Source organism: Panthera uncia (genome assembly GCF_023721935.1).
Source record: "Panthera uncia isolate 11264 chromosome B2 unlocalized genomic scaffold, Puncia_PCG_1.0 HiC_scaffold_25, whole genome shotgun sequence".
NCBI lineage: Eukaryota > Metazoa > Chordata > Mammalia > Carnivora > Felidae > Panthera > Panthera uncia.
The window spans coordinates 2,516,509-2,529,376 of record NW_026057581.1 but is presented as its reverse complement, the minus strand read 5'-3'; the positions used below and the strand labels follow the sequence as shown (position 1 = coordinate 2,529,376).

Here is a 12,868-nt window from a genome sequence, read left to right as displayed (position 1 = left end):
TCAATAAGCATATAAAAAGGCACTCAACATCATGACTCACCAGAGGAATGCAAATCGAAACCAAAATTAGATAGCACTATACACCCATGAGAATGTCTAAAATTTAAAATTCTAAGCATAAAAACTAGTGGTAAGAGCATTTTCACGTTGCTAGTAGGAGTATAAATTCGTGTAACCACTTGGAAAAAATGTTTCACCGTGCCTACAAAAGTTACACATAATATTCTTGTGACCCAGATATTATCCTACTTGACCATGTAACCAACACAAAGAGCGTGTACGCGCATGTTTGTAGCAACGTCATTTGTGATAGTCAAAGTCTGAACCACCTAAATGTACTGTCAGTGGCAGAATGGAAATGTGGAATAGTATACAGCCATTATAAGGAATAACTACTGATAAACACAGCAACATGGCCAAGCCTCACAGATATGATGTCACTCAAAAAAACACCTAGAAGGGGCGCCTGGGTGGCTCAGTCGGTTAAGCGGCCGACTTCAGCTCAGGTCACCATCTCGCCGTCCGTAAGTTCGAGCCCCGCGTCGGGCTCTGGGCTGACGGCTCAGAGCCTGGAGCCTGCTTCCGATTCTGTGTCTCCCTCTCTCTCTGCCCCTCCCCCATTCATGCTCTGTCTCTCTCTGTCTCAAAAATAAATAAAACATTAAAAAAAAAACACCTAGAAGAGTGTCCATCTCCACTTATAAGAAGTACGAAAACAGCAAAATTAATATATGACGATAGAGTGCTTGTCCTTGGAGGGAGGGTACACACGGACAGGGATGAGACTAATGAGAGCCTTCTACACTGCTGAAAACATTCTGTATCTTGATCGTGGTGATTGTCATACAGGTATATGTACATGCGAAAGCTGATCAACTATATAATTTTAAGATTTGTGGTCTTTACAGTATGTAAGTTATACCTAAATTGAGAAAATGAAAAAAATTAAGGCAAAATAAGGATGGTCTTCACTCACTAAGGAAGGAAAGCAGGGAGAATGCCTCATTAGCAGATATGCATGACAAGACATGATAAAGGGCGAGGTGCTGGGTGACTCAGTCGGTTAAGCACCCAACTCTCGACTTCGGCCCAGGTCATGATGTCATGGTCGTGAGATCAAGCCCCATGTAGGGCTCCACACTGAGCATGAAGCCTGGTCGGGATTCTCTCTCTGTCCCTGCCCTGCTCATGCTCTCTCAAAAAAAAAAGTTCCAATTTCAATAAGCATCAAAAATGTCAACTGCCTAGCAGTAAATCTAATAAAAGATGAGCAAGATATCTATACTAAAATCCTGTATTCATCCAGAAGAAGGTGAATAATATAAATACTGATCGATTTAAAAAGAGGCAAGGGAGCAGGAATGGGAGGACAGAGAACAAACTGGCAAAGTTGAGAGAACTGGAAACAAAACTAAGTAACTACTTATCTTTAATGCTCATAGACTAAATATTTCAATTATAAGACAGATCATCATAACGGGAAAAAAAATTACCCAAAACGATATGCTTTTTATAAGGCACACAGTTTAAACATATGGATTTTTAAAAAAGAATTGAAGTAAAAAAATGGAAGACACGGAATAAATAACAACAACGAAAACTGACCCAAACCACTTTAATGATAATAATTTGAATTTGTGGCCTTTAAGAAAGAAGCATTACTAAAAATAATGAGGCTATTTCATAACCTCCGGGGTCAATTTAGTAAGAAAATATTACACTATATTTGTACGGGCATAATAACAGCTTCAAAGCACAGAATGCAAAAGATGGACAGAGCTAAATGAAGATACACAAAAATCCATAATCATAGTTGATATTTCAACACCTCTGTAGAAATAACAAATGGGACTTAGAGAAAAATTTAGTATGGAAAATTAAGTAAAATTTAGTGAGGAAATTTTAGGCAACTGGATCAATACGATACCCAACTGCAGAACACCTGAGCTTTTGGGGGACACAGGAGACACTGAGCAAAATGACTACAGGCGAAGCATCACGCAAGTCTCAACAAGTTTCAGGAGACAGAGATCAAGCAGAACAGGTCCAGCGCTGGAAAATTAAATAAAAACCAATGTCAAGAACATCAACAAGTGGGAAATCCTCAAATGTTACAAAATCAAGTAACGGAACTGAATTTACAAAATAACCCTGTGGGTCAAATAAGTTTAAAAAACTGTAAACGATTTTTAACTGCATGATAATGAAAACCGGATCTATAACGTCTTGTGACAAGAAGCTACAACAGCACTTGAAGTCTAATCGTTAGCTCCAAATCTACACATTAACAGAGAAGAAAAATGGAAAGGTAATGATCGAAGCTTTCATCTCAAGAATCGAGTTTTAACAATCCAGTAAATTAAATCTTTAAAAGTCTCAAGGAAAAAACAATAGTAAGTGTGATACCTGCTGAAAAAGAATAGAGGAAATTAATAGAACAAAAATTTGCTTTTCACATAGTAAAATTGTTACCTCAAATCAAGACTATTTTTTTAAAAATTTTTTAATGTTTATTTATTTTTGAGAGGGAGAGAGACAGGGTGTGGGCAGGGGAGGGGCAGAAAGAGAGAGGGAGACACAGAATCCAAAGTGGGCTCCAGGCTCTGAGCTGTCAGCACAGAGCCCGACGCGGGGCTCAAACCCACGAATCGTGAGATCGTGACCTGAGCCAAAGTCGGACGCCCAACCGACTGAGCCACCCAGGCGCCCCAAATCCAGACTATTTTTAAGGAGGAAAAAGTATAAAAGGGGGACGACATTAAAGATCTTACTGATATCAAGATCAGAGTGAAAAGATAAAATGAATAGTTCGTGGGGAAGGAATCTGACAATAGAGGATAAATCACAGGTTCCTTTATAAACGTGACTTACCAAAGCAGACACAAAAAGAAATTAAAAGTTCAAACAGTCTGAAGTCTACGAGAGAAATTAAAGTCATAATTACCCTCAGTGTTAGTCTGCTATGGCCGCCATTACAAAATACCATAGAATCAGGGGCTTAAACAACAGAAATTTATTTTCTCACATTTCTTGAGGCTAGAAGTCCAAGATCAAGGTGCAGTCTTGGTTTATCCAGAGACCTGTCTCTCTGGCTTGCAGAGAACCATTTTCTCTTATGTGAAGACAGCTGTGTCCTTATATGGCCTTTCTCCTGTGAGTGCTCATCTCTGGGGTCTCTTGGTGTGCAAATTTCTTCCTATAAGGGTACCGGTCAGATTGAATTAGCGCCCATCCTAACAGCCTCATTTTAACTTAATTTCCTTTTTAAAGTCTCTATCTCCAAGCGCAGCCACATTCTGAGGTGGGGCACTGGGGTGGGGGTGGCGGTTAGGTCTTCAGCACCTGAATCTGGGAGGGAAAGGGCGCCTGGGTGGCTCAGTCGGTTGAGCATCCGTCCGACTTCAGCTCAAGTCATGATCTCACAGTTCATGGGTTCAAGCCCCATGTCGGGCTCCGTGCTGACAGCTCAGAACCTGGAGCCTGCTTCAAGTTCCGTGTCTCTCTCTCTGCGTGTGTGTCCCTCCCCCATTCATGCTGTATCTCTCCCTCTCTGTCTCTCAGAAATAAATTTAAAAAGTTTAAAAAAATGCATCTGGGAGGGAACACAATTCAGCTTTTAACACCTTTTGACAAAGCAAACAGTATGCAAAAATGGCTTCACTGTTGAAACCTTAAACCATCAAGGAAGGAATAATACCATACATAAACTCTCTCAGCAAACAGAAAAAGTAAAAACATTCGTAACTCTCTTGATGAGGCCCGAATAATCTTCATACTAACACCTGACAAGGATATTACTGGAGAGGAAATTCCAGGTCAATCTATGTGTTGAACATTCTAGATGTAAAACTCCTAAATCAAATAATAGCAATCAGATCCAGTAATATCAGTGATCCAATGAGTTGAAAGTAAAGAGGTAATGCTTATCTTAGTAATATGAACTTTGTTTAATATAAACATCAATCACTTGAAATGTATGTATCACAAAGAGTAAGAGAAAAAAATCAAATGATCATAGCATTTGACAAAAGTCAACACCCCTCATTAAAAACTTTCACCAGTCTAGGAATGGAAAGGAGATTTCTTAATCCCATGATGCATATATACAAAATCTGACATCTAACATCCTGATTATGGTAAGTATTTAACACTTTCTCCCAGATACTGGGACCAAGACAAGTATGGTCACTCCCACCACTGCTTTCAAAGTTGTATTGGGATCTTAGCTCATAAAATAAGTTAAGGTATAACAAAGAATTAAAGACATTGAGATTGGAAATGAAGAAATATGACTGTCATCATTTGCAGATGATGCAATTAGGTCCTTGGAAAACTCCCCAAATCTATAAATTATTAGAATTAATAAGTAAAAATAGCAAATTTGCTGCATACAAAACCCAACATCCAAATAAATATATGTCATCTTCATACACACTGGCAAAAAAAAAAAAAAAAAAAAGACAACTTTTTAAAATGTCACTTACAATAGCAAGAAAACTATGAATAACCTAATAACAAATACAGTAATAAATGTCATTAAAAAGTACAACAGTGCTACATTAATAGCTCCAAATCACTGTGCAGAGAATTTTAAAAATTGTCTAAATGAAAGGATATACCATATTCATAGACTGAAAGACACAGACTCAATGTATTTGAAATAAAATATTCAAACAGGACTTTTGGTAGAACTGACCATCTCTAAAGTGCAATTTCAGGGGCTCCTGGGTGGATCAGTCGGTTAAGCGTCCAACTTCGGCTCAGGTCATGATCTCACGGTTTGTGAGTTCAAGTCCCGCATCGGGCTCTGTGCTGACGGCTCAGAGCCTGGAGCCTGCTTTGGATTTTGGATTTTGTGTCTCGCTCTCTCTCTGCGCCACCCCCCTCTCAAAAATAAACATTAAAAATTTTTAAAAAATCAAATAAAGTGTAACTGCCAGTGGAAAGGACTTAGCATAGTCAAGGAAGTCTTGCACAAGAACAAATCTGGAGGACTTTTACTACCACATAACAAGACTTATTCTAAAGCTATACTGATTAAGAAAGTGTGTTACTGGCATAAGGATAGATACAAAGATCAATACAACAAAACAGATATGCCTACACAAAACCACACACATGTAACAAAGTGCCACTGCAATTCAGTGGGGCAAGTGATAGATTTTTCAAAAAGCAGTTCTGAGTGAACTCAACATACAAAGGAGAACGATGTGGACATTGACCTCCTCTGTAAACTATCCCCTAAACTAATTCAAGATGTATTCAAGACCTAACTATGTGAGCTAAAACAATAAATGTTATAGAGGAAAACAGGAGACGGTCTTCACGAACTTTGAATTAACGAAGATTTCTGTTTAATAAGCCCAAAAAGCAATACCCATGAAAAAAAGATAAAGTGGACTTCTTTCAACTTAAGAACTTCAGCACATCCAAAGACAACATTAATAGCGTGAAAAGGCACAGAGCGGGAGGAGATATTTGTCACACACACATTTGGCAAAAAATTTATGTCTAGAATATGTAAAGAACTCCTTAAAATCAGTAAGAAAAAAGGCTATAGGCAGTAAATCAGATGGTGGGAATCTGGGTAATCTCCTGGGGCAATGGCTGAAAAACTGGCCACTAACAGTGAGGGTGTCTTTCGAGGTGTCAGTAGGCTTCCCCTCAGTGTGATACAGGTGCATTATTTTTAATTCTCTGGGAAGGCAGAACATTTCAGCTTTAACGTCTATACAGGGTACAGCAGGTTGGCATAAGCACCTAGTTCCACTTTCTGAACCTTCCCTTACGACAGAGGCTAGAAGGTTAAAAGTACAAATCCTGGGGCGTGTGGGGGGCTCCGTCGGCTCAGGGCCCGTCTCTTGACTTCGGCTCAGGTCATGATCTCACGGTTCGTGGGTTTGAGCCCCACATCAGGCTCTGTGCTGCCAGCTCAGAGCCTGGAGCCTGCTTCGGATTCTGTGTCTCCCCCTCTCTGCCCCTCTGCCCCTCGCACTCTCTTTGTCTCTCTCAAAATTAAGTAAACATTTTTTTAAAAAAGAAATGTAAACTACTTTCTGACTGTTGTGTTTTCTTAGATTCTGTTTCTGTCTATCTGATACCCACTGATCACAGGGCCAAGTTAACCCCCGAGTTGTTTTTTTTTTTTGTTTTTTTTTTTTTGTTTTTTTTTTTACATCTCCTGCTATCCAGAGCCCAATACTCTGACCCACCTCCCAAACTGCTTCTAGGAGACCCGAGTAGCATCAAAGTTTTCTTGCAATGGCACCGACCCCTCCTCTCTGAGACCAGGGCACAAGTCACTGGCTGACTTGCTTTCTGCCATGACAAAAGGCTCTCGTGCCAAATTTTGAGACCCACTGCCCTGGAAAGTACACAGGTGTTGCAGAAGCCTCCAGATTTCTGCCCCGAGGTTCAGGCAACAGACGTCTGAAATCAACCATTCCAGGGGCAGCGTCTGGATTTTCTGCTTTCTCGACTGCAGAGACAACGCAGGCTCTCTGGGAGCCCATCTCCGCGGGGTTGGATTAGAGCTGGCACCTCCCTCCACCCCCCCCCCAAACTTTCCTAGGGGTCTGTATTCTTCATTAATCCCCTTTCGCTTACAATAGCTTCAGAGGTTTTGTTTTTGAAGGAAATCTTTAGGGACATACAACACAATGTAGTAGTGATGAGGAAAAAGACGTGAAGTGTAACGACACAGCTCAAGAAAGTATCACAAACGGAACGCACCTGTGTCCCCGGGACCCCAGAATGAGAAACCCCATTCTCGGCATCCCGGGCAGGTTCTCCTCGTGGACTTTCGCAGCCACAGGGACCTTCGACCATCACCTTTGTGATTCCTAACACCACACATTTGTTTTGTCTGTTTTGAAAGCATGAAACGTTTCTGTTTTTTCTCAGGTATTTGACTTCCCTCGAACTACAGTTGCACAGGAATTTACTTACAACGTCACAGGTTTGTTAAAAACGTGTGGACCAAATAAAAGCGTCATAATGTGACACATTACGGCAACATCTATATCACAACTTCCGTTTTGCTTTAAATTTGCACTTAGTCACGTTATAAGTTGACCCGATGTGTAAACAATGACTACGCGATTGATACTCAGTCTGATGGGCAAGGCAGTTCAGCCAATAGACTGCTCAGTTAAACCCGGAGTCCGGCTCCTTTACCCCAAACCCGCCTTAATACTCCCCTCAGAGCAGACTCCCCTCCATTAAACCGGGGGGTTTCCTAGAATTGATTTTATGTTAGGAGAGGAACCTCCTTCATCTCCCTCCCACCCCGTTCCCTCTTCCCGTCACCTCTCTCCCCCCTCCTCCTCTTGTCTTTATTTTTGCCTCAAAAAAGGGACATTTATTCAAAGAAAAAAAGGCAAAGAATAGCAAGATACTCATCCCTGTCTCCCTCCCCTCCCCTCCCCTGCTCCTCCTCAACCCCCCTTCGCCCCACGCACAGACCCCTGGCTGCTGCGGGGAGCAGGACAGCCCCTCTCACATAAGGTCGGGAACACCGAGGGGCATGTCCTCAATGGAGGTGTTGCGGAAGGTCTGGGTGTCTCCGAGAGTCCCCTTGTCTTCTTCGGTCACCATGGTAATAGCCACAGTCTGTGGCCACATATGGCTTTAGCCGCCTCCACGCATACTTCAGTCCTCCGGGCGGTTTAGTGGCGCCGGAGCCCCTTCTGTCTCCGGCTCGAACCCCCTCCTCCTCCCCACCCATGCCCTCCTCCCTCCCCTCCTTGTCCTCCCTGTTTAAAAATTAGATTAAGACCTTCTAAGCAGGACAGACAAAATCCGCTTCAAGAGTTGGGAAAACGCGGCCGGAGAAACTAACATGTAAACCTAAGAGGAAATACAGACGCTGCGGGGCGTTGGTTAAACCTGGAGAGAAACAGCCCGGGCCTCGGCCCAACGTCAAAGCCGAGTGGGAAACAAGAGGCTTAGCAACCTGCCGGCGAGGGGATGCAGAACTCTGAGCGCCCTCCGCCCGGGGCACACAGCCAAGGAAGCAGTCCCCCGCCTGGTGCCCGCCTGGTGCCCGCCTAGAACTCACCGGGAACCCACCTGGAGCCCGCGTGGAAGCCCGGAAGTCCTGGAAGCCCGGACTCACCCGGCACCGCTGGTGGCACCGCCGCTCCGGGGTCCCGGGGGTCGGCCGCAGCGTGTCCGCGGAGCTCCCGAGGGATCGTGCGCGTCGCCGCCGCGGCCCACGGAAGCGGGGCCGTGCGCTCCCGCCCGCGGGTAGTCGTGGCCGAGCGGTTAAGGCGACGGGCTAGAAATCCGTTGGGGTGTCCCCGCGCAGGTTCGAGTCCTGCCGACTACGGCGTGTTTTTCTGCGCCCCCGCGGGCACTGCGGGGCGGCCCTGGTGACCAGGGCCCCGCTCCGTCCCTCTCGCTGCCTCCGGGCTCCCGTCGTGCGGCGGTTTTTTAAAAAATGGTCTTCACAGGCAAAACCCCGCAAAACCCACCGAGCAAGCTTTTCTCTGCGGCGACGCCGCCTGGGTTTCCTCCTACGGGTGGCGCGCCCGGTGGCGGGGGCACAAGGCCCGGGTGCCCCCGCAGACTCAGCGCGGAGGGACCCCGGGCCCTGCGCGGTTTGCGGCGCTCCCGCCGGAGGACGCCACGCGCGCCCCCCCGTGCGCCCCCGCCCGAGCTGGCGGTCTCCGGGCCGCGGGCGCCCCCTGGCGGCGGGGCTTTCCCGCGGGTCCCGGGCCCCCGACCACGTGCTTGCTCCATTCCGTTCTCGTCCGTCTTCCTGCACCTCACTGTTTTCTAGGCAACCGGATCGGATGCAAACGAAGCGAGCTGCCTGCGTCACGATGAGTAGTACAGAAGGAGAACGGTAACCCGACAGCCGGACGATGGACACAGGCAGCATCCTGTGCCGCCCAGAGACCTACTTCGGTGGACTCGACCTCATCTGCGTGGTGCTCGGCTAAAAGCGCACAATCTGAATTTAACTTTCGGGAAAGCATCAAACTCAGGGTGAGGGGGCGTTCTACAAAATACCTGCCCAAGTTAGGCTTTGAAGGTCGATGAGATGAAACACAAAGATGGGGGCGCTCTTCCAGACGAAAGGACTAAGGAGACAGGACAAATGAATGCCATCTATTTTTGTTGAAATAAAGGATTCGCACAGTTGGCAAAACAGTAACAAGGTCTCTAGATCAAATAAGAGTTTTAATCCAGATTTCATAACTGTTCTGTGGTTAGGAAAGAGAACGTCCCTGGTTTTAGGAAATACACACTGAAGTATTTAGTGGTAAAGGGACATCTTGTCTGAAACACTAGAAAAAAATATATGTGTAAACTTATTTCTATATATCTAGCTATTTAAAAACATATCATAAATTAACAGCGAATATAGGTGAAGGATTTATGAAAATTCTTTGTACTATCTTGCAACTTCTCCATAAATTAGAAATTAGATCAAAATAAAAAGTTGAAGGAAGAAAAAGAAACCAATAGAACAATTAATTTAACAATATGCTCCTTTAAATAAAAACCCAAGCACAATTTGAGCATTAGACATAACATAGGGAAATACTATGTTTCGAAACACTCAATTAAAAAAAAATGTTTGTTTATTCATTTTGAGAGAGAGCATGTGTGCAAGCAGGGTAGGGGCCAAAGAGAGAGGGAGAGAGAGAATCCCAACGTGGAGCTCGAACCCATGAACCGTGAGATCAGGCCGGATGCTCAGCCATGGGAGCCACCCAGGTGCCCCGGAAAGACTCAATTTTATCAAGATGACAACTATTTCCAAATTGATCAATAGGTTCAATAAAATCCAATCAATCTCTATGTATTGTATGGAAATTAACTCACTGCTTTAAAAACACATTTGGAAATGCAGAACAACTTTGTGCCCGAAAGAAGATAGCAAAGTTGGAAGAAGATAGCAAAGTTGGAAGACTGACACTATATATATATATATATATATATATATATATATATCCTATATACTGATACTGATACTATATATATATATGTATATATATATTCAAGACATATGTAATTACTTATAAATCCATACTAATTAAGACAGTGTGCTCTTGGTTATTATATATGTAAATACTAAAACATTGTCTTCTTATATTTATTTTAGAGAAAGAGTGCGAGTAGGGGAGAGGGGCAGAGGGAGAGTAGGAGAGAATCCCAAGCAGGCTCCACACCCAGCTCGGAGCCCCATGAGGGGCTCCATCAGATGACCCCAGGATCATGACCTGAACCAAAATGAAGAGTCAGCCACTCAACTTATTGAGCCATCCAGCGCCCCCATTATCTTCATTATCTGTGTCAACTTGGCCAGGTTGAACTACATTCCCCAGAATTCCCTTTTCTATGTGTTTCTGATTGGATGGTCCCCAGGAGACATTCTTGGGGGTGATTTGGAGGAAGAGGTCAAGTAGCAGCCATCTTGTTGCTCATTTTAACTCATCTGCTGACTTACCTCCTCAGGAGGCAGAGCTGGGTCTGCCACTGCCCCCCACCCCCCCTTCCCCTGCACCCTCCTTCAGCCTCCTCCTTTCCCGGATCACATGTGTGCGTTTAGCCCTAAATGAAGGGCCCTGGCTTCTGCAGGACACCTGCACCACCACGTTCTGAGGCAACCAAAGCTGACACAGATTTCAGTCCATCCGGTGGGATCCAGTTCATGCTTGTGGGTTCCAGCTTGTTCTAATCTTACCCACTTTTTATCTGTCTTCCCGTCTGGGTCAAGCTGCCCTGGGGGGTCTGAGCTTCAGCACTTCAACATTTATGTGGACTATTCAACCGGCTTCTACAAATCTACGTGTGTACACATGTATCTGTCTATCTCTACGTATCGATACCTGTATATGAAATTTACATAACCATCCTGGGGGGGGGGGTCCGCTTCTGCCATTAAACACTGACCGCCCTTATTTTTTCATGGACTTGCACTAAGCGTTAACCCTCACGTGTTGACCAGGAATAAATTTAGTTGTTGAAATGTCTGTATTCAAGAAGAGGGTCACGGAAGAAAAAGATGATTAAGCAACCACACAAAGGAATGGGCGAATACCCCGCCAAGATTTAAAGTCAGATCGGTGGGCTGGAAGCGGCCAGTGCCAGAAGGACTTGTGATCTGCAGCATTGTGGAACACCTGAGACCAGACATACTCGTCCACCTTAAACTGGAAAACGGAATACGGTATACCACACAGTGTTCTTCAGACAGCATGCGACTTCAGACAGTGACTAACGCGGATACCTGGGAGAAGCAAAACGAATGAGAAAAAAAGCACCCCACCTTACTGCTGGAAAACAGATCGAGAGGGACATCTCATGATGGTAAAGGGGTAAATACATCAGGACATAACAACCCTACATCTGTATACAATTAATAACAGTTTCAAAATACGTGTAGGAAAATCCGAGAAACTGCAAAGAGAAAAAGTTCCTCAAATACAGTTAAAGATTTTAACACTTTCTTTCAGTAATTGGTAGAACACAATGGTCAGGAAAGTCAGTCAGAATATGCCAGATTTGAACAACATTATCAATGAACTTGACCTAATTAACATTTATCGAACCTTCTATCCAACAACAGAATATACTATGTTCAAGAAACACTGAATACTCACCAAGGCAAATTGTATTATGGGCTATAAGACAAATCTTGGTAAGTTTAAGAGGATGTGAAATCATGGAAAATATGTTCTCTGAGCATGACAGAATTAAACCAGAAATCAGTAACGGAAATTAAAGACAATACATCTAAATAACCCACAGGTCAAATAATATATCACAAGGGAAATTTAAGTTTTTTATTAAGAAAATACAAACAAGGGGCACCTGGGTAGTTCAGTCGGGTAAGTGTCCGACTTCAGCTCAGGCCATGACCTCACGATTCGTGGGTTCGAGCCCCGCATCGGGGCTCAGGCCCTGGGGCCTGCTTCAGGTTCTGTGTCTCCCTCTCTCTCTGCTCCTCCCCTGCTCACACTCTGTGTCTCTCAAAAACAAAGGTTAAAAAATTTTTTTTTAAAGAAAGTAAAAAAACATAAAACATCTACAGCTGAAGCTTTGTATAGAGAGCAATTTATAGCAAGAGATGCTTATATTATAAAAGTTCTTAAATCAGTGAATTATAGTCCACCCCAAGAAACTAGAAAAAGTGAACCTGAAACTAATATAACACTGTGGATTAGCGATACTGGAATTAAAATTTAAAACTTAATTAAAAAAAAACTAGAAAAAAAGAAGAGCAAATTAAATGCAAAATAAGCAGAAAGAAATATTAAAGAGAAAAGCAAAATTCAATTAAACAAAACAGAAGAACAGTAGAGAAAATCAGTGAACCCCAAAATCTGGTTGACAAGTTGAATAATATTGACAAATCTCTACCAGACTGATCTGGAAAGAAGTCACATATTACCAATACCAGGAAAGAAAGAGGGAACCAGATTCTACAGACGATAAAATAATGTTATGAATAATACTATGTCCATTAAGGTGATAAATTAGGTTAAATGGATCAAACTACAGCTCACTCAAGAACAACTAATCTAAGTTGTCATCAATCTAGTTAACATAGAATTTGTCATTAAAAACCTCACAAAGGAAAATCCAGGCCAACAAGGAGCTTTATTGGTGCACTGTACCAAACCTTTAAAGAAGGAAGAACACCATGTCCATGTAAACTTTTCCAAAAGTTAGAAGAGGAGGGAGCACTTTTCCTATTCGTTTTATGAGGTCAACGTTACCCTGATATCAAAACCAAATGACAGTTGAGAAAAAATATCACAGACCAATATTCCCCATGAAAAGAGTTGCAGATATCCTTAACAAATTTTAGCAAATTCAATTAAGTAATATTTTTACTTTTTTTGAAAAAGAG

The 12,868-nt window shown here is 43.2% G+C and overlaps 1 protein-coding gene and 1 non-coding gene across 2 annotated transcripts in view; both read left to right on the top strand.

The window, feature by feature from the left end:
• Positions 1-12,868, top strand: part of LOC125939373 (uncharacterized) — a 561,003-nt gene that overhangs the window by 268,491 nt on the left and 279,644 nt on the right. The gene's annotated exons all lie outside the window — the stretch shown is intronic.
• On the top strand, positions 8,248-8,329 carry TRNAS-AGA (transfer RNA serine (anticodon AGA)). The gene has a single exon. It is a non-coding gene; the product is annotated as a tRNA-Ser (tRNA).